This window comes from Nuphar pumila, chromosome 14 (genome assembly GCF_984573655.1).
Source record: "Nuphar pumila chromosome 14, dmNupPumi1.hap1.1, whole genome shotgun sequence".
Taxonomy (NCBI): domain Eukaryota; kingdom Viridiplantae; phylum Streptophyta; class Magnoliopsida; order Nymphaeales; family Nymphaeaceae; genus Nuphar; species Nuphar pumila.
The window spans coordinates 11937609-11960525 of record NC_143262.1 but is presented as its reverse complement, the minus strand read 5'-3'; the positions used below and the strand labels follow the sequence as shown (position 1 = coordinate 11960525).

Sequence of the window (22917 nt, the reverse complement as noted above, 5' to 3'; positions counted from 1 at the left end):
CCAATTGTCTTCTAATGGTGAACACATTTCCCGATCTATCCAGGGTGCTTCTTTTTATCCCATCTTCAAGATCCAGTGGAATAACAACAAAAAAAAACAAGTAAAAAATATCTTTGCACTTTACTAAAATGGAGCATTCCTAACAAGATGAATTAATCAAAACCATATCGGATGACCCACCCACAAAACAATGGTGCAAAAATATAACTTATGCATAGTAATTTGAAGCACATGATAGGATAATTACTTTAGCATGAAAAGAAAATTTAGAAAACTCATATTTCAAAAACATATATCATGTTAAAGAGAGAGAGGAAACGAATTACAAGAATGCATAATGCTTTCACAAGCTCTAAAAATGGTCAAAACACAACCTCACAATAGGGAATAAAGCAATGGTCCTCCATGGGACCCCATAAGAAGCTCATAATGAAGTGCCAAACAAGAGAGACAAAATCTCCAAGAGTAAGCACGGAAGCACTCACATATACAAGATGCCACTAATGGGCAAAATAGACCACAAAAGTGGTCAAACACACAAGAGAGGTGGAAAAATATATTTCACTCATAAAAGGCTTCATAAGAAGCTTATAAAGAGGTATGAATTAATTCAATCATTTTGAGGGAACCATATGCATTTTGCAATGCATAATCTACACATTTCTCTATTTTAGTAGGGAACCTTACACATTTAGGAACATCTCACTCAAATGATTGCAATTATAAAAATTCATTTTGCATATTAAATACAAAGGTGGCCAAAACCATAAGCACTTAATATGTAGATTAAATGTCAAAATATTAAATTGGTTTCCAAATATGCATATCAATGATATGATTCACTAGAATATCTTAAAACACAAGTTATGAATGAAATTTTGCAAATTTCAACAATAGTTCATTCACTACAAGCAACTACCTCATTAGTCCTCCAAAACCCATAAATCAACTGTATAAGCTACTAGATCAATAACATAAATATAATGTTTTTAAAGGCCAAAGACACACAAAGGTGTGTAAAAGAACCTCTTGTCTACATGTAATAATACTTGAAATGAGTGCATCAACGACAAGAACAAGAGAATACACGCCAACATGGACCAAAAACATCTCTTGTCTACGTAAAAATACACTCAAGATCAAGTATGTTTAGCTAATAGAACAAGACTATTAAGCCAACCATGGGCTAAAACCATGGTTTTAAAACTCGCCGAGTCAACTCGGTGACTCGGTTGACTCGGCTCGGCTCGGCCCTCCAGCGAGTCAACCCAGCAGGGTAAACTCGGTTTGCCTTGACTCGGCCATGACTCGGCCTGACTCAGTCTGACTCGGCCTGACTCGGTCTGACTCGGCCGAGTTCTGGGATATTTGAAATTTGATTTTTTGGGTATTTCAAAATAACAGTTTAATAATAAATAATAAATTACAAGACAAACCAGTTCAAAGATACAATAATCTATCAATCTTTATGTGTTGATTAAACATATTGGCAAAAAAATGATTCAAAGATCTAACAAAAAAGTGAAGCATACACGTATCGGTGCTTGTACTTCATGTTCTGGTGTTGGGTGCCTTTGAGTGTTGTTTTATGAACACATATCATATCCTTCATTATATATAAAAATACATTTTTGTACAAAGTCTGTATCACACCTGTGCATAACAATCTGTACCCTGTCATCCTTATTTTTTGACAGAAACACCTATATCATACCAGTTGTGCTGATCTTGTACAGTATGCTTGTACATGTATCCATGTGACAGCATTTCCCTTGGTCATAATTGGAATTTCTTCTGGTGATTCATTTTCTTATTGTTGTTTTACCTTGTTGCAACTAATTCAATCTGGCTTTTTATGCAAGATGATGTGTTGCTGTTCTCAATGAGGTGAGATCACTAGAAAGGATCAAAGGAAAGCTAACAAAAGCTAGAGTGTCTTCTGGAGAAGTTTAGCTGAAATTCCTAAACCATTCTATTTAGAAACTTGAGTTTAAGTATGTTTCTAGACTCAGTTACATGGGGCCTTCATTGAATACCAAAGACATGCTTGTTATGAAGAAGTTTCTTCATGTAACTTGATCTTTCCATGTGACCTTGTTATGAAGAAGTTTGTACTTTTTCTACTATGAACTTGCAATTTTTTATTGTCAACTCTTTAGACTATATGTTTACTGAAAAACATGGTTTGAGACAAATTATATATTGTTTTTCTTTTAAAATCAAAAGTTAACAAAACCCGGTCCGAGTCACCGAGTTGACCCGCCGATTCACGAGTCAATAAAGAACGAGTCGAGTTCCGAGTCACGGGTTTTAAAACCTTGGCTAAAACACAATACATCTCTTGTCTACATAAAATGACACTTGAAATGAGTGAAAGAAGTCAACCATGGGCATACATCTCAGCGACTAGAAGAAGGACACAAATGCCAACATGGACTAAAATCACACACCATGGTGTGAATCAACGTGTTTTGTCTACATATAATAACACTCAAGGCAAGTGTGTTTAACTACTAGACCAAGAGAACAAAACCAACAAAGGGCTACCAACACACAAAGGTGTAATAAAATTCTTGTCTACATATGATGACACTTAGATAAAAGGTATAAGAGGAGAAGACTTTTGAGGCAATAAAACTTGTAATGACAAACATATAAATAAAACCTTGGACAATATTTTGAAAATAGATACGTGCACATACGCACAACAAGAACACTTAAAACACTTGTGCACAAAAAGCACAAAACACAAACTCATAAATGTGCAAATGCACTCATAAGATTCATAAGAAACAAAAGGTTGAGCAATAGTCCCAAAACCCTTGAATTTAATATGCCTTAAAACATTTAAGGTTCCAAACACCATATATCCATCACATTTATGTATAGATAAGAGCATCCATAAGATCAATGGCCAAAAGAAAACGAGTAACACACTCATAATTAGAGATCATATAACAAATCATTCTAGAGTCCCAAGGTGCCCATAACTCACCTCAACAACCATCTATAATATGGCAAGTGGACAATCTAAAATGACATAACACAAGGTGCTCATAACTCACCTCAACAATAATCTCTAATATAACAATAAGGCCATAAAAAATGATTGATGCATCATATAACTTGTGATGGATAGAAGATAAATGCCATAAAAAGGCAATGAACTCTTAGGGAAATCATTTTCCAAATATGTGATTTTACAAAAAGGGTTGATTCAAAGGTCCAACATAATTAATCACAACAATATGCCTTATAACAATAATTTTGCATAAACACGAAATTATGTTCAATCATGATCATTATCAAAAAGACTTAATAAACACATGAAATATATGAGCAATGTTATGTGTGAGAACGGATTTGAAATAATCCAAGAATCAAATCAAGCCTTTATAAATTGCAATTATATGCATACCAAGATGTAGAATAGCAATAATCTTAAATGAGCAAATTTAGGACAACATGTAACAAGGTATTGCGAAAGCACTTATAACGATAAAAGAAACAATCTCACAAGTCCATTAAGGGACAAAAAAACAAGCCCTAAAGAAGGCAATATAAACATCTCTTTATTGAAAAGAGAGTACCATGTGAAAATGTCTATGAAGAGACAATACACATACAAGCATAAATACTTTATAAAAGAAGTGCACGAAGACACTCTCTCAACACTTGAACAAAATACGCAAAAAAGCGTAAAAGTAACAAACATGCAATAATGCATGTATTTCATAAAAAGGAGCAAATGCTTGAGACTCTCAAGCTTTCATAAAGATGATAATATTTAAGAAGTCTCATAAAAACCAATATTGTTATTTAAAAAGAAGCTTATAGCAATCATGAAATCTTCTCAAAGAGTATATACTCATAAGAAGATTCACAAGGATCAAAAGGCCTCTCGAAGAGAGATCCAACAAAAAAAAAAATCCCCAAATGAAGGTACATACGAAAGGAAGAGGGAAAACTTTATTAAAGTGGAGAAAATCCCAAAAAGAATAATAGGATTGCGTTATGGCATAAATCTATAAACAAAAATTCATAATATTATATAACTTAATAGATTATAACAAACTCCTAATGTAATAAGTATGCAACATTAATGAAGACCATAAATTTTATAATAAAGCATATTCTTGAAATTGAATTGAAGAATGTAAAGAGAATAACCATATTTTATGAGATCATTTTTAAAACTTAATTCAACCGGTATTATAAAATGCCTTCTTAATCAAACATTGCTCGTATGAAAAAGAACTCATTAGGTAGGAAAATAAAACATCATTTTTCAAAGACATGTGATATTATGAAAAGCCTCATATAGGACATTTTAGAGGGTAAACACATACCTTTAATATGAAATAATTATGATGAGAGTATGTGAGCAATGCTACATATCTCACAAACATTTTACTTCTAACATAACTTTCTTTAAAAAACTTATTTTTCAAGAAAAGACATACGAAAGAGAATAATATAAAAAGTTCAATGGAATGTTAAGAATCCAAACTCATAATGACAAGGAGAATACATATGCAAAAACATATCTAATTCTTTATAATGCACAATACTTAAAGAAATATAATGCATACCAAATAATTTTAAGAAGCAAAAGAGAGAAACACATATGCAAAAACATATCTAATTCTTCATAATGCACAATACTTAAAGAAATATAATGCATACCAAATAATTTTAAGAAGCAAAAGAGAGAAACGAGAACTTCACCATTCTTCTTTAAAATTTCTTGAATAGCACGCTTCCCAATGCAACAAAGAGCAACTCGATCCCAACCTTGCTCTGATACCATGTAAGAAAACGGCTTTGAATACATTAGGTTCAATAATGAACCAATACACATGCACATGAAGTGCGGATATACCCACTAAAGGGAAAACCACAAGCGCATAATGTGCTAACACATAAACCCACAAAAGGGGCAAAAATGCCTATAAGGCATAAGTTAATATTATTGAAGAGAAGAAGGGTGTAACACCCATTACAATGGAGCAAAAGCTCCTCCAACAAGTAACAAATACATGGGGGAAAGCCCCTATTTATAAGCCTTTGAGGAGCCACATTGGGGGCTCCCAAAGAAGTCGTTGGGAGCCCCCAACGGTCACATTTGTGACTGTTGGGGGCTCCCCAACGACTCTTTGGGGAGCCCTACAATGTGGCGCAAACCACAAAAAATAAATTTAGAAAAAATAAAATGAAAAATTAAAATAAAAGAGAAAATACAATCATATTCCAAAATGGAATATGCGTAAAATGACTAAACTACCCCTTCGGCTAATATAGGAATATATATATTTTATATATATAAATAGGAAGATACATATACATATATACCATATATGTATATGTATCATCTTTTATATATATAAAATATATCTAATTACAATAATTGATGAGTACATTTTAACAATCATGTGAATAACAAAGATCTTGTTGCAGTACTTTATGGATTTATTTTGTCTCATTCTGGTATTTGATTGATTATCCAATTATTTATGCTGGGATTTCCCGTAAATACTTCTACTGGGGTGCATCAACTTAAATGTTTCTCAAAATACTGACATTGAACTGCAATAGTTGGAAAGTTTGCATCTGCAATACCTTTAAGTCATCCAGACCCCAAGTTGTGGATATCCTTTGCTGGTTGGACTAGTTGATATATCTAGGCACTTGAACATGCTATACACTCCTGTTGCCATTTTATATCTTTCTTTTCTTTTGCTTTATTTTATTTAAGAGAAAACGAATAACAGAGCTGCATGGAGCTTCAAGTTAATGCAGATTGAACATATGCCAAGTTGAGTGTGATTTTTCTTTTTAGGAAAAGTGTTGTGTGAATTGTTTCTTAAAAAGTACTCAGTTTCATTGCTTTTGGTAAAGTGAGTGTTTGGGAGGAAGGTTCATGATGCTAAATGGCATTTATGGAATTCCATAGCTGATATTTTGTTAGAGGTTCAGTTTATCCTTAGTCTTTTAATCTTTCTTGTCATGTACAACCTTTATGTTTGTTAATGTGGTACTCATTTGGTTGCTTGACACTTGTTTGTGCTTTATAGTCTGCTGGAAATTTAAGTGCTCTCTTCTTAACTGCTGCGGCACAAAACCTACTATGTTTGAGATTGGCTGAAGAACTTGGTGTTAAAATTGCCAGTCCATGGGTTTCCTGGTTTAAAGCTGCAAGTTTACCTGCAATTGTGTGTCTCCTGGCTACTCCTTATTTGCTTTACAAAATCTTTCTGCCTGGAACCAAAGATACTCCTGATGCACCTGCTCTAGCAGAAAAGAAGCTGAAGGAGATGGGACCTGTTACAAGAAATGAATGGGTGATGGTTGGCACAATGGTCCTTGCAGTCTCACTGTGGATATTTGGGTAAGCACACTTTTCTTAGTCAGCTTATGCCATGGATGCCGGGTGTTGGAGAAGTATTTACATATGCTTTATATATTTCTGGTTTATTCTTATTTATTGTTCTTGAATATTGCTGAAATAGCAAATGACAAGCTTAGTCTTCTTTTATTTATTATATTTGATAAAGCGCTTTAGTAAGTTGTCCTTCAGGATGGTCTAGTTCTGACTAATTAATGCTTTATCACTATGGTATCTTGATGATCAATACATCAGTGAGACAACGACCATGTGTCCAAGTTTTTTCTTATTGATTTCTGTTCCTTCACCTTTTCGAAAAATAGTATGTCCCTTGCAACACAAGGCTGGCAAGACATTATGAGCTTGTTACTGCATATGCAAGTTTTGCCAACCAAACACTGCTGCTCCCCCACCCCACCCCTCCTCTTACTTTTCCTTTTGAAGTGGGTTCAAGATATGCCTGTAAGCACAGAATGTTTCTGTTATTTCTGCTTCAAAAATTATTCAAGAATAATGTAATGGAATATGGAATTCTTTGTGATCATAACTTCAAAACTTCTGAAGCAAATCAAATGTTTCACACTTTTTGCTGGCATTTCGTGCTAGCATATGGCATCTTTTATTTGCAAATCAGGGAAGAGGAAGAAATCCCGGTTGCATGAGGTGTTCCTTCTTATAGTCTTGCTTTATTAGTAAATGCTTATTTATGTGCCACAATGAATTTTATTATGTTATGTTGCTTGTTCTTCTGGTCATTATATAATTGATGAACATAGTTAAGGGTGGGCACTGGGCGGGGCTTGGGCTGCCATTTTGGACCTCAGCCCGGCCAGTCAGCCTTGCAGCTCTCCTTTAAAAGAGCAGGTGGCTTGCCTTCCTGGGCCGGGGTTTTAACCCTTGGCCTGGCCTGAACCGGGCTTAGGCCTAGGCTGGACTTGACAAGGCCTAACCTGTCAATGGGCTGGTCAGCCCATCCAATAAACCAGGCAGAGCCAGTCTGTTACCCAGCCCTATGGTCTTAAACAAACAACAACCATACTTTCATCATAGAAAATAAAAAGAAAGAAGAAAGGAACAGGTTCTTGGACTTTTTGGAGAGCCAACTTGAAATCCTTTAGATATTTTCATCCATAATCTGGAACCTCATGCTTTATCTGTCTCATTTCACTTTGTGGTATATCTGGCAGAATATTCCAAAATTTGGACGGATGCCTTCTTATGGGTGTCCAACAGCATTTTCCATTATGTCTCATGGGGTTATCTCCAAATCTATGGTCTAGTTCTCACCCTGAACAGTTTCTAATACATAAAGTACAACCACCCATAAACCATAAAAGAAGGGGGCCAATCTTGTTTTCTGTGTTTGGGTGAAAATGTGGCTAGAGCAGCCTTGCATAGATATCAAAATCTAGTGATGGTGGTCATTTTTTTTGTCAGAAGTTTTTGGAAAACATTCAGTTCCAACAAATTTTAAGAAAGGTTTGACTTATAGAACATGGGGCATAGTGTATAATAATCTACATTCCAACCCCTGTATAATAAAATATGCATCAATATAAGACACCTCTTTGTTTGACATAGGGGGCCTAGGATAATATGATAAAATTCAATAGAATTTTCACAACATTGGTTCTCGTTATTCCATCTTGGTCTTGGTTGTGTGCACACTGGCATCAGTTCCGCCTGGACAGTTAGAGGATTTATACTAAACTCACCAAGCTTATGACAATAAATTGTACGTGTCTATTCAGTGGACAAGCATTGATTGGTAAGGCATGGGTTGCAGTTGGAAGAATCAACTCTAGTGTTTTCACTTTGTGCAACCTAATGGTTTTCCTCCACCCTGTTGCTTGTCCATTTAGCGTTCAACCATTTATTGGTAAGACATGGGGTGCAGTAGGAAGAATCAACTCTAGTGTTTTGACCTTGTGCAACCTAACAGTTTTCCTCCATCCCGTTACTCATTGCCGCACAAATGAGCATATTGTGTGGCTGTTAATTAATAGTTCAACAAAGTGCCAATTGGTTTCACCTTCTCATCTGGTCGAACCTTCTAGCTGATCTGCATTTCCCGAGTACCATTACGTGCTGCATCATAAATTAGTCTTGGACGACAACCAGTTAATAGTAATGCTACCACTAGAGTTCATCCATCATGGCTTGACAAGCATAGAAGTTTAAGAATACTTATATTTAAGATAATGAAACCACTGGTGCATATTTGTGCATGTTCTTGGGGTGGGAACTTATAAACCTGCCTTTATCTTCCATTCTCTATTTTTGCGCACCTCTGGATTGAACTGTTACATTTCCTGCTTAATTCAAGTGTCTTTATAGCTGAATAGCTAGAAGTCCCACTATTACCTATTAGTTCTTCCCATTGAAACAGTGTTTGACCCGTTCCTTCTTTTTTTTCTTTTACACAAATGTGTTAAAGGGTTGTGCCCTATGACTGAAAGATTTCAATTTATTGGTTTCATGCTAAGCCCTCCCCTAAACCCATTTGCTTTTTCATTTAGAGACCATTTCATATTTTCATTCTACAATATTGGGTTCATATTCGTCTCGTTCTTTTGTGATAAAGGGTTCTTAATTGCTGGCTTTTATGCCGAAAGATTGCTTTCCAAAGCAGCCTATAAGTCTAAAGGTATTTCTTCATCAATGGATCCACTAAGTTCAAGCTAACATTTCTTTTCTTTTAACCTCATCAGGGATGTTAATGGCTCAGATTGGGTCCATATATAGGTATAACCAAGTCTCTAATTGGCTATTTGCATATTTGGATACAGATTCACACTTGGAATCAGATTGCCAGAGCCCTTGTCATACCAAATCCACTTATGACCATACCTTATCAGATGTAAAATTTAACTGTAAAACAGTCTTATTTGGATTAATACCTTAACAGAATTTGATCTTTTGGTCTTTTAATTGGCCATGGATTTGAAGACCTTCTATCAGACCCTGCCATTTATCACCTTGGATCTGAAAGGGCCATCTGATGTCTAACTAAACAGATTTTGGTCTGTCAGATATCTGACCCATGCTCATGTTTGTTGATATTCCCAAGCCTCATAATCAGTCATAAATTGAAACCAGAAAATCAATGGGAACAATTATTTTGTCTATTCTAGTTTGTGCTTGTATTCAATGTGTGTCATCTGTACTTTCTGTTATTATGTGGTTGTTATCTACACTCATATGGGACAGGTGCTATTCCAGCCATTGAATGTGTGCCAATAGGTTATTTAAGAAAAGATTGCTCTTACATGGTGGAACATTTGAAATTTACCAGTACATGTTAGATATGAGCAGCTGGTTGTCTGATGTGTGCCTTGTTGAATACAGTGGAGCTGACACTGTTTGCTGTATGTGCAGAGAGTCTATTGGTGTATCTAGGTTGTGGCTGCAATGCTTGGTTTGTCTGTCCTTTTGCTTCTTGGGGTGCTGAATTGGGATGACTGCTTGACGGAGAAATCAGCTTGGGACATGTTGGCTTGGTTTGCTGTCCTTGTCGGAATGGCTGGTCAGCTAAAAAATCTTGGCATCGTGTCATGGATGTCAAATTGTGTGGCAAAATCACTTCAGGTCTTCTCATTGAGCTGGCCTGCTGCATTCTGTGCTCTTCAGGCTGCTTACTTCATCATACGCTATCTATTTGCAAGCCGGATGGGTCATTTGGGTGCCTTATATTCTGCATTTTTGGCCATGCACTTGGCATCAGGGGTACCTAGTGTCCTGGCAGCTCTTGCATTGGCCTATAACACTAACCTCTTTGGCACACTGACACATTATAGTAGTGGGCAAGCCGCTGTATATTTTGGAGGTATGATGGTTTCCTGCATCCAGCATTCATTCTTCAACTATTCTAAATTTGAATTTTTCTTCTGCAACATGGCTTTGTTGACCTGTGTTTCCAAGTTTACTTCCTCAATTCTATTCTAGAGTTTTTGCTTGGCCATAATTTTAACCTGATGCCACTTTGCTTAGGATCGACAGTTGATAAGGTATGGGCTGGATACCTGGCCTTATGATAACCTCAGATCTATGTGAAGAATCCTTGCAAACAATCAAGTTTTCAAATAACTTGATAATTCAAATACTAAAGACACAAAATAAATGCACAGTGTTTATAAGCTTTACACCACAAAAGAAATGCAATAAATGCATAGTGTTTATAAGCTTTACACCACAAAAGAAGTGCAATAAATGCACAGTGTTTATAAGCTTAAGGAGACAACTCCTTACTGAAATTCCCCCTTTACAATGGGCTTACAGCCCTTATTTATAAGCTTTAGCAACTCATAAGAGTTGTTGGGCTGATTCCCAACAGTTCGAATTAGAGCCGTTGGGAGTCAGCCCAACGTCTCTTATTCTTACCTGTGTGTGTACAGAAATAGTACATAAAAAAAGGATAAAATAAAAAGAAAAAGTTACAAAAAATAAGAAAAATTAAAAGGAAGAATTACAATCATATTTAACGACATGAATATGCGTAAAATAACTAAAATACCCCTACAGCTAATACAAGAAAGAAATATATATTATATATATATAAGTAGATGGATACATGTACATATATATGCAATATATATGTATATGTATCTTCTTTTATACATATAAAATATATATTATAAAATACATTGTTTTATGGATTACAATTTAACACCCCCCCTCAAACTTAGGGCATAATGACCGAAAGTTTGCCAAGAAGGAAGTTGAATCGCGGAGAGCACAACGATTTGGTGAAGAAATTTGTCAGTTGATATTCTAAAGTTGCATATGGAAGATCTATGACTCCTTTCAGATATGCTTCTCGGACATAGTGGCAGTCCATCTCGATGTGTTTGGTCCGCTCATGAAATGTGTGGTTTTTGGCAATATAAATTGCACTCTTGTTATCACAGCATAGCTTGGTGGGCTCTTCTACATTAATCCTCATATCTTCTAGTAGCTGATGAATCCATACAATCTCCATGGTAGTAGTCGTCATGGCACGATATTCAGCTTCTGTTGAGGATAGAAACATTTTTTGTTGCTTCTTACATCTCCATGAAATCAGCGAATCTCCTAAAAACACACAAAAACCAGTGGTGGAGTGACGGTTATTTGGGTCACCTCCCTAGTCAAAGTCAGTATAAGCAATTAATTTTAATTCAGAAGAAGAGGATAAGAATACTCCCTTGTTTAGTGTGCCCTCTATGTATCTCACAATCCGCAAGATGGCACTCATATGAACTGATGTTGGTGCATGTTGGAACTGACTTGCAGTATGAACTGTATGAGAGATATCTGGTCTAATAATACTCAGATACATCAAAGATCCCACAAGCTGTCTGTAGGGGGTGGGATCGGAGAGAGGAATACCATCATCAATCTTCATTTTGGCTCCTACTATAGCAGGAGTTTCACAAACCTTATCATCAGTAATACTTGACCTGTCAATAATCTCAGAGGCAAGCTTAGTTTGAGATAAAAAATACCCTCTATGAGAGTATGCTACTTCAATACCCAAAAAATAAGTTAGAAATCTCAAATCAGACATTTCAAATTTGTCCTTCAAAATTGATTTTATGCTTTTAACCCCTTTAGAATCACTTCCGGTTATAAGCATATCATCCACATATAAGAGCAGAATGACAATCCCTGCATTGGTTTTTCTAACAAATAAGGCAGTGTTAGTGAAACAGGAAGAAAAATCATTTTCTAACATTGCGGAGTTAAATCTATTGTACAAAGCCTTGGGGGCTTATTTTAAACCATAAAGTGTTTTTCGAAGGCGGAGCACTTTCCCTTTGGGAGTCTCCATTTCTGGTGGAGCATCCATATATACCTCTTCATTCATATCATCATTTAAGAAGGCATTTTTAACATCCATTTGATAGATGTTTCATTTGTTGATTGAGGCAACGGTAATGAGACATCGGACAGTAACCATTCGGGTCACAGGGGCAAAAGTTTCTTCATAGTCAATCATATATTCTTGACTATATCTCTTTGCAACTAATCGAGTCTTATATCTCTCAAGAGATCCATCGCTCTTAGTTTTTACCTTAAATACCCATCTACACCCTATTGTTTTCTTACCCTTAGGAAGATCTTGGAACTCTCAAGTCTTTGCCCTGTTGAGAGCAGAAAGCTCACATTCCATTGCTTTCAGTCATTCATCATTCTTTTTGGCTTCTTCGAAGTTTCTGGGTTCTATATAGGAATGAATAGCGTTAAGGCATGCTATATGTTTAGGAGTAAACGAATCATATGAAATAAACCTACAAGGCATCTTTCTACTTCTCTCAGATCTTCGTAGGTTTTTATTATTTATTGAATTGGACCCACTAGGTTCACTGAATTTTTCAATTGCACTCCTAAAATTGTTTCTATCTCTATGGGTATATGTTATAGGATCTCTCAATGCTCTTTCATTTCAATGTTGAGAGATAGGTGGATGAGAAGAGTCATTTTCTTTGTCATTGACATCATTATGAATAAAATCGTCATCACTATGATCACTGTCATCATCATGTTCTAACATTTCAAATAAAAAAGAGTAATCCATGTTTTCTTCAAAGGGTTCACTCTTTTCAAAACCATTAACATTTTCCAGAAAACTCACATTTCTGAAAACATATAGCTTGTCATTCTTAATATCATAACAACGAAACCCTTTTGGGGTTTCGGAATATCCAAGAAAAGTGCAGGCAATGGCTTTTGGTGAAAGTTTGTCGTTCTTGTCAGTAAGAACGAAGCATTTACAACCGAAAATTCTCAACCGACTATAGTCGGGTTCTTTGGTATACAATTTTTCAAAAGGTGAGATATTGTTTAAGTTTTTAGAAGGTAGTCGATTTATAAGATAGACAGATGCTAAAGCCACTTCAGCCCAAAAACCTTTTGAGATGTTTTGAGAAACAAATAATGTTCGAGTTGTCTCTATTATATGTCTATGCTTCCTTTCGGCTAATCCATTTTGTTGAGGGGTTTTCGGACAAGATCTTTGGTGAAGAATACCATGACTTTCAAGATAATTTTTTAATTCACTTGAAAGGTATTCTCCACCAGAGTCAGTTCTAAAAATTTTTAGATTCCCATTAAATTGATTTTTAATCATCATATGATAGATTTTAAAAATTAAGAAAACTTTATATTTGTGTTTAAGAAAATAAATTCAACAATATCTCGTGTAGTCGTCAACAAAAATGACATAATATGCAAAGCCTCCTTTTGATAGGACGGGTGTCGGTCTCCATACATCCGAATGGATAATTTTAAAAGGTCTTGTTGTAAACATAGATCTTTGACAAAAAGGCAATTTTTTCATTTTCCCAAGAATACAGTCGTTACAAGTGAAATCACTTTTACATAGACTTTTAACAAAAGGTAAATGAGAAATGTTTGCAATATTTGGATGTCCAAGTCTCTTGTGTCACACATTAATATCCTTTTGTTGGACAACATTACAAAACAGGTTCTTTAGAATTTGAAGAGAATTGATATAGTAGGTCTTACAGATGTTGACATGGCGGCTCCGGAAATAGCCCCTTTTAGAAGAGGTTGAAGTGCAACAACCATTTGTTGCAATGAGAGAGCTCCATTTGAAGATGACGAGCACTCTTCCTTTTGAGGTTGGGATGTAGTAGCCATGGCAAGTAACTTTTTTCACTTAAGGCAAATAGGCTTGATATGCCCTGTTTCCTTACGAAAATGGCATAAAAGCTTGCTATAATCCTTCTTCCCTCTTTGACCACTTGAGTTTTGATTCTTGAAGTGATGAGGCTTGTAAGTCCTTAAGTTGCTCCCCGGTCTTTAGACGACATTAACTTTTTCATTTTCTTCATTATTGGAAGGTGTAGCTAGAACACTTGGGTTGTTCTTTCTTATACCCATACGAGTCTCTTCCCCACTTAGTTTAGTAATTACATCTTCAAGAGAGGGGGAAGTGAAGGCGGATAAAAGAGAAGACCGGATTTGTTCGAATTCAGGCCTAAGCCCATTCAAAAAATTTATCTTCTTCCAATTGTTTATGACGAAGCTCTATGGCTTCTCCACTCCACTTGGGTTCGAGCATAGCAAGCTCATCCCAAATGGAAGAGAGTTCGGCAAAATACTCTCTTATAGTCATTTCTCCTTGATGAAGAGTTAGCGCCCTCTTTTGGAGGTAATATTTATGGGACAAGTCCATAGAGGTGTACATCTTCTCAAGGTACTCTCACGCTTGAAAAGTCTTCTTAAACTTAATAATATCGACGTTAATTCTTGTTTCTATGGATGAGAAAATCCATGAGAGGATTTTAAAATTTCTCATCTCCCATTCTTCATGATTTTTGGTGTAGTCTTCAAGAGCCTTGGCTCTTTCTTCGCCTTTAAGGATTTTTATTTCTCCTTTCTCCATCCAGGTTATCTTTGGCTCCGGTTCGGGAATCGAGCCTTTGACATAGCCCCAAAACCCTTTTCCTTTAATATGAGCTTCCATGTTTCTGGCCCAAACGTGATAGTTGGACCCATTGAGTTTGAAGCCGAGAGAAAAATGAGTCTTTTTCACCCATTAGAGAGGAGAGATAATGAAAAAGAATACATACCACAAAGGATTTTTAGACCTTTCTTGATAGAAGAGTCTTCTAAAATATTGGATGAACAAGAGGATCCACTCCAATCACCAAAAAATCAAGAGCACACTTTTCAAGGCACCCAAAAAATTGAGAATCCACACGATCTTTCTTTCTCCAACCTTGCTATGATACCATGTGAAGAATCCTTGTAAACAATCAAGTTTTCAAATAACTTGATAATTCAAATACTCAAGACACAAAATAAATGCACAATGTTTGTAAGCTTTACACCATAAAAGAAATGCAATAAATGTAGTGTTTATAAGTTTTACACCACAAAAGAAGTGCAATAAATGCACAGTGTTTATAAGCTTAAGGAGACAACTCCTTACTGAAATTCCCCCTTTACAATGGGCTTACAGCCCTTATTTATAAGCTTTAGCAACTCATAAGAGTTGTTGGGCTGATTCCCAACAGCTCTAATTAGAGTCGTTGGGAGTCAGCCCAACGTCTCGTATTCTTACCTGTGTACAACAGTGGCTGACTGTTCTACTGACTGTGTACAGAAATAGTACATAAAAAAAGGATAAAATAAAAATAAAAAGTTACAAAAATAAAAAAAATTAAAAGGAAGAATTACAATCATATTCAACGACATGAATATGCGTAAAATGACTAAAATACTCCTACAGCTAATACAAGAAAGAAATATATATTATATATATAAGTAGATGGATAACTCCGCCTGTGTATAACTGTTTAGTTATACACCGCCGGTCCCAAGCCCGGATAAAGGAGGAGGGTTGCGGTAGGCCTGTGACAGCCAGCATAAAAACTTTGTCAAACCCTATGAAAATGAACCAATATGAGAATTTCGTGGGGCGTTCCCTACTGAGCGACGCGCTGTACTCTCTAGGCCCGGAGGCAGTGATAAATGGGCAAGGGTTGCTAGGTCGTCGCCCAGAAGCGACGCGTCACACCGACACCCGGGTGTGGGGTCACATAGGCAAGGGTTCCCTCACTTTGTTGGATGGGTGGGGGTAAATAAGTTAGTCCAAGACCATAAAATTAGGTTAGCCACTTGGAACATAGGGTCTTTAACTGGTAAGTTGGTAGAGTTAGTAGATGTTATGTGTAGGAGAAAGATTGATATTTTATGTCTTCAAGAGACCAAATGGGTAGGTGAGAAAGCAAAAGTGATAGAACCTTGGGGATATAAGATTTGGTATACAGGAATAAATAGGAATAGGAATGGAGTAGGGATTGTTATGAGTCGTCAGTTTATAGATAATGTAATTGAGGTCTGTAGGAAGGGTGATAGAATTTTACTTATTAGATTAGTATTAGGTACGGATATTATTAATATTGTTAGTGTTTATACACCTCAAGTAGGTTTAGATGATTCCATTAAACATCAATTTTGGGAAGATTTAGATGGAGTAGTACAAGGGATATCTTATGGAGAAAAGCTTTTCATCGGCGGTGACCTTAATGGACATGTAGGCATTAGTAGGGATGGATTTGAGAGTATCCATGGAGGCTATGGTATAGGAGAAAGAAATGAAAGTGGAGAAAGAATTTTAGATTTTTTGTTTGTCCTATGATTTGATCTTAGCAAACACTTGGTTTAGGAAGAAGGAGTCTCACCTAGTAACATTTAAAAGTGGGGTTAATATGAGTCAGATAGATTTTTTCCTACTTAGAAAGAGAGATAGGGGTTGTTGCATCGATTGTAAGGTTATACCAGGAGAGAGTGTAGCTACACAACATAGAGTCTTAATTTTAGATCTTAGAATTAGACAATGTCGCAAAAGGGATAGACATAGGATAGATCCTAGAATTAAGTGGTGGGCACTGAAAGGAGCTAAACAAGGAATGTTTGTAGAGCAGGTAGTTAAGGAAGCTGATTGGTGTCTCGAGGAGGATTCAGAATCAATGTGGAATAAGATAGCGGGTGGCATGAGAAAAGTGGCTAAGGAGGTATTGGGTGAGTCTAAAGGCGGTGCACCACTAGGTAAGGATACATCATGGTGGAACAAGGATGTCAAATTAGCTATTAAGGTTAAAAGAGAGTGTTATAGAAATCTAAGTAAGAGTCGTGATAATGAGAATTTGGAGAAGTATATGATAGCAAAGAAGGAAGCTAAAAAAGTTGTTCGAAACGCGAGGGCTAAGGTATATAAAGAGGTTTATGACAAGTTGGATACCAAAGAAGGCGAGAAGGATATTTATAGGCTTGCAAAGATGAGAGATAGGAAATCGAAGGATTTGGGTATGGTTAGATGTATCAAAGATGAAACGCAAAGGGTTTTAGTCAAAGATGAGGAGATTAAGGAGAGATGGAAAGATTATTTTGATAAGCTATTTAATGATAGTCATGCTCAAGATCTTGGAGACTTCTCCATTCCTTTTCATGAGATAAATCGTGACTTCATGCGCAAGATTCAAAAGAAAGAAATTGTAGAGGCTTTGAAGAAAATGAAATCAAGAAGGGCAGTTGGCCCAGATGGTATACCTATCGAGGCTTGGAAATGCTTGGGAGAGAAAGGTTTAGAATGGTTGACAAATCTTTTTAATTTGATTTGGCGAACAAATAAGATGCCTAATGAGTGGAGGAAGAGTACTTTGGTGCCTTTATATAAGAATAAGGGTGATATACAAGATTGCACAAACTATCGGGGTATAAAACTCATGAGCCATACTATGAAACTTTGGGAGAGGGTGATTGAGTCTAGGTTGAGGAAGGTTGTCACGATATCGGAGAATCAATTTGGTTTTATGCCTGGAAGATCAACTATGGAAGCTATACATCTTCTTAGACAACTTATTGAAAGATATAGAGAGAGAAACAAAGATTTGCATATGGTTTTTATTGATTTAGAGAAGGCATACGATAGAGTACCTAGGGACGTTCTCTGGTGGACAATGATGAAGAAAGGTGTTTCTCTCAAGTACATTAGTATAATTAAAGATATGTATGAAGGAGTAGTAACCAATGTCCGCACTTGTGGAGGGGTGACAACCAATTTTCCGATAACGGTTGGGTTACATCAAGGATCTGCTTTAAGCCCTTTCCTATTTGCGATAGTGATGGATGAGCTTACGAGATCAATTCAAGAAAATGTACCGTGGTGTATGTTGTTTGCTGATGATATTGTTTTGATTGATGAGTCTAGAGCTGTGGTTAATGCTAAGTTAGAATTATGGAGACAGACATTGGAAGCTAGAGGTTTTAAGTTGAGTAAGAGTAAGACTGAATATATGGAATGTCGGTTTAGTAAGCAACGAAGTAGTGATGGGAGTGTAGTGAAGCTTGGTGAGCAAGATATACCGGTGAATGATTATTTCAAATATTTGGGATCCATCATTCAAAAGTATGGAGAAATTGATGGAGATGTAAATCATAGGATAAAGGTTGGGTGGATGAAATGGAAAAGTGCTACTGGAGTGCTGTGCGATCGTAGAATGCCATTGCGGTTGAAGGGAAAGTTTTATAGGACGACTATTAGACCCGCTTTACTTTATGGTACGGGATGTTGGGCTGCCAAGAGACATCATATTCAAAAAATGAGTGTAGCTGAGATGCGGATGCTTAGATGGATGTGTGGAAATACAATAAAAGATAAGATTCGGAACGAGGAGATACGTAAGAAGGTAGGTGTTGCACCCATTGAAAATAAGATGCGAGAGAATCGTTTACGGTGGTTTGGACATATTCGGCGAAGGCCTAATGATGCTCCAGTTAGAAGGTTGGAGAAATGGGAAAATATATTAGTTAAAAGAGGTCGGGGTAGGCCTAGGAAGACTTGGATGGAGATGATAGGAAAGGATATGAATGCTTTGAACCTCACCGAGGACCTGGCATTGGATAGAAATGATTGGAGGAAAAGGATTCATGTGGAAGACCCAAAATGAATTTCTTTTTTGGTTCATATCGCTGACCCCAATTGTTTTGGGATGAAGGCGTAGTTGTTGTTGTTGTATATATAAGTAGATGGATACATGTACATATATATGAAATATATGTATATATGTATCTTCTTTTATACATATAAAATATATATTATAAAATACATTGTCTTATGGATTACAATTTAACAATCTAGACCCTTCAAATGAAACCTGAGCCATGTCTAAGTCATGTGTTAGTTCATTCAATCAAGATCCATTCTGTCAATTACTTTCCTGTAATAAAAGTTATTAAAAAGCCCCACAAAATTGGGCTGGGGTGGTTAGACCTGTTTCATCAAAAGAAGTCATGCTTTCGAACCCCTCACCACACTTGTAAGAGTTTGGCCTGTGGGTGGGGGTGGGCGTAGCCCTGCTGCCCATAGTTTGGTAACCCAAGACTATCACAACCTGGCATGCCTTGGACTGTGTATAAGGTATGACCCATGTCTGACCGACTTGAATATATATATATATAGGGTTTATATTTGGTACAAGTACAACCGATGGTACCTAAAATCTAGTTTGAATCTCATGATGCAAGTTGTTTTGACACAATCTAACCTCATAGATGTGTTCAACATGCTCAATTTAGTAGGAATCAACTCTTGGATTATGTTTTTCACCGGAAAACATGTTTTTATGAGTCGGACAATATTGATGCCTTCATAGCCATTGATTTTTGGATCGCTGGAAAAACCTGTATACAGGTCGGATTCTGGCGATCCAAAAGCCAGTTCCGACAAAAAAGCCAAACAAGGGGGTTCCACCCCATTTGCTAGTTCATTTGCACATACAAACGACTATAGCAAATCTTAACCCATATATATATATATATATGTGTGTGTGTGTGTGTGTGTGTGTGTGGGTTAATATTTGGTGCCTTTGAAGGCACCAAATTATATGAAACTATTAAGCTGAAAAACATAAGTTTTTTTTTTGTAAATTAAATATTATGGATGTGATCTATAGTTTTTTTTAGTGGAAAATGAGTTTTGAATCATATGCTTGTAACACAAGCAGGTTTTTTAAGAGCTTAAAAATGAACGGTCTACAAAGCACCAAAATTTTATGACTCAAAAATCATATTTTTGGATCAAAATAACACGATCCAAGGCTTGATCCTTAGCAAACAAACCTTCCTTAACACAACTATGTGGTCAGATTGAGTTGATAAAGCTTGAACCTATGATTTTTAGCTCAATAGTTCCATATAATTTGGTGCCTTCAAAGGCACCAAATATTTACCCTATATATAGGGATAATATTTTGTAATGACTCCATTACGTACAAACGTCTCTTGATCTCCCATGTGTAGGTTGTTTTGATCCAATCTGACCTCATGGATGGATTCATCATGTTCAAAATAGTGGGAACTGGCTTTTGGATAACAATTTTTTGATGAAAAAACACAATTTTATGACCCAGGAAAGTATCACATTGTAGGCCATTGAAGCCTTATAAAATCCTGCTGATTCCCACTAAGTGAAACATGTAGATCGCATCTGCAAGGCTTAGTTTCATGAAAAACAAAAAAAAGAGGCGTTTGTAGGTAATGGCGAAATGACCATTAGGTATACATATATATACACCTCATTAGTTCTGAACCATACCAAGTTTATCTATCACTATAGTCAGTTCTGGTTATAAGTCCACATGGGTCTGGCCTAGATGCAACAATTAGTAGCCTTCACTGCACTGGAAGTGTTTCCTTCCTCATCCCCCTGTTTGGCTTTGTAAAATTGTATTAACTTGTATGTTCCCTATAAATATAATTTTTATAGCAAAAATTAGCTGATCCTTGAACGATGTAAATTGTATTTCTGCAATTGGTCCTGTAATTTAAAACTAAAACTTTTCTTTTCCCATCTCTAGCGGGATATGTGGAGCTTCCGGATGTTTTCAAGCTGGGGTTTGTTACTGCTGTGATTTGGGGAGTGGTGGGGACCTTCTGGTGGAAGTTTTGGGGCCTCTATTGAGTTTCCACATTCCTGTAAGCATCGACTCACTAAGCTTTTGCATGCCACAGTCTAGTTTTGAAGTATTATTGTCTTTCACAATCAAACTGATGATGTCATTTTCATGTACCTCCCCAGCCTGGCATCCAACGATCAGAGGTACTTGCCTTGGCATCTGAATGAACTTAGAATTAGAAGACATTCAAAGAGTAAGCTCATCTTCCATCCAACTGCAACAACTTAGTGGTCCACAATCAGTGTCTGTCATCAATGATCAGTTATCACGGTTTCGCATTGTGCCAGTGACCCCATGCATAGCAATGTTCGAGACTTTAAGATGGTCATCCAAAGCACCTCCCGTGAAGAATTGAGGAGAGCTTAACTGCAATTTGGTCTGGCCTGAAGTTTTGACTGTCCAAGCCAGAGGAAAGAGGGATCAATTTTTTTTATGATTGAGATATGGTGGATTCTTGAAATTATCGATGCTGCATGGTTATTTTGATGATGGTTACTTTTTTTATAGCCCATGTAGTTCAAATTCTTAATCCAGCATCAGATTGATCCATTTCTCTATACCATGTTTCTTTTGCTCATGTTCGTCCAATTACCATTAGATAGCATGTACTTATGCCTTTTTGGCATCCTTGTCAACCACAGTATGGTTATAATCCATCTCTCTGTTATCAATGAAAGAAATGGCCACAAGGAGTATTCTTTTTCACTTTTAGTCACTATGTTTGTCTGGCAACTTGTGGTTTTTTTAGTGTTGAAAGGGAAACTCATCCTCCCACTTGGAATTCATCGGTAATAACCATGATGCTTGAAATGCAATGCCTCATTATGAATATTGAAAACCATGCTGGTATTAATCATAGTTGTTGATGCACCCAAACCCACAGATTCTATGAGCATGCAAAAAGGTACACAACTTTTTTAGTGTGTATCTGTCTTTGTTGTCCATGAATACCTGAAATTTTGGATGATCATCCATTTGCACTGCATCCATTGTCGTCATTAGCTGCACAAATTTGGAGCTATGGATCCACCAAAACCATCCCATGTGAGTTCACTCCTTTGTTTGCAAGAAACCGGTGCTATAAGACAAGAGTGGTCTGAGGCTGGTACAGTTCCATCAGACTTGGTTCGTCATAAAAGTTTAAACTCGGCTTTAAGAATCAAGACCAGATGCAATGTAGATTTACTCCGACCTTGGTCTGCCTGCTCTGTTTTGGAGCCCACGGTGTCTTCAAAGTTTCAAGCTTTGATTTGTCATTTATGTCACCAAGATATGTGTACCACCCTATGACACGAGTTTGAGATGCGAATTCATGAATTTAAAAAAAAAAATAGGACTTGAGGACAGGGATTCTTTTAATTATCTAATAATAAAAGCCTATCTTTTGAATATATCAATATATAAAGTGTCTTCTAAAAAATATATAATTATAATAATTTTAAAAGTAATATAATATATTAAAACAATGTATATACATGTGAGAATTATGTCAGTATGTCATAACATGACCGGTTCATGTCTCCAGGGTCACGTGGCCAAAATGGCGTGTCCCTGTGACAGATTGTTTTATATTGAAATTGCCATTGTAAGTATTCTTTGAATAGAGGCAGACTAACATCTTAGGATGCTTGTACAGATCAAGATATAGGTAATTTCCAAAGTGCCTTTGTAGTTTGAAATTTAATTCTTTTTTTTGCAGAGCTTTTTTTTTTACCATCCAAGAGAAAGGGACAAATTAAAACCATTAAAGCTTCCTGCCGGATATCCAACTGCTCTCCCCTGTTTTTTTCAGTAAAGAATGAATAAAAAGTTCCAAACTTACAATGTGGTAGGAGTCTAGCTCCCAATTGTTTATGTGCCCATAAGCATTGTGGGTCATCGGAGATCGTATTAACAGGAATTGGATATCTTTTGGTGTGACAAATAATGCACAAAAAACTCCTTGGTGTTCCATTTTATAGTTTTAAAATATTATATATTTTTTATGCTTAATTTGAGACAAGGGGAAATGTGTAGCTTTCAGAGTCTCAGGCCATCCTAGATTCCTTTACAAAACCATGATGG

General features: G+C 36.4%; 1 pseudogene; it reads left to right on the top strand.

Annotated features, from left to right (window-relative positions):
- Nucleotides 1–20858, top strand: part of LOC149816393 (dicarboxylate transporter 2.1, chloroplastic-like) — a 33854-nt pseudogene extending 12996 nt beyond the window's left edge.
- The last annotated feature ends 2059 nt before the right edge of the window (nt 20859–22917 follow it).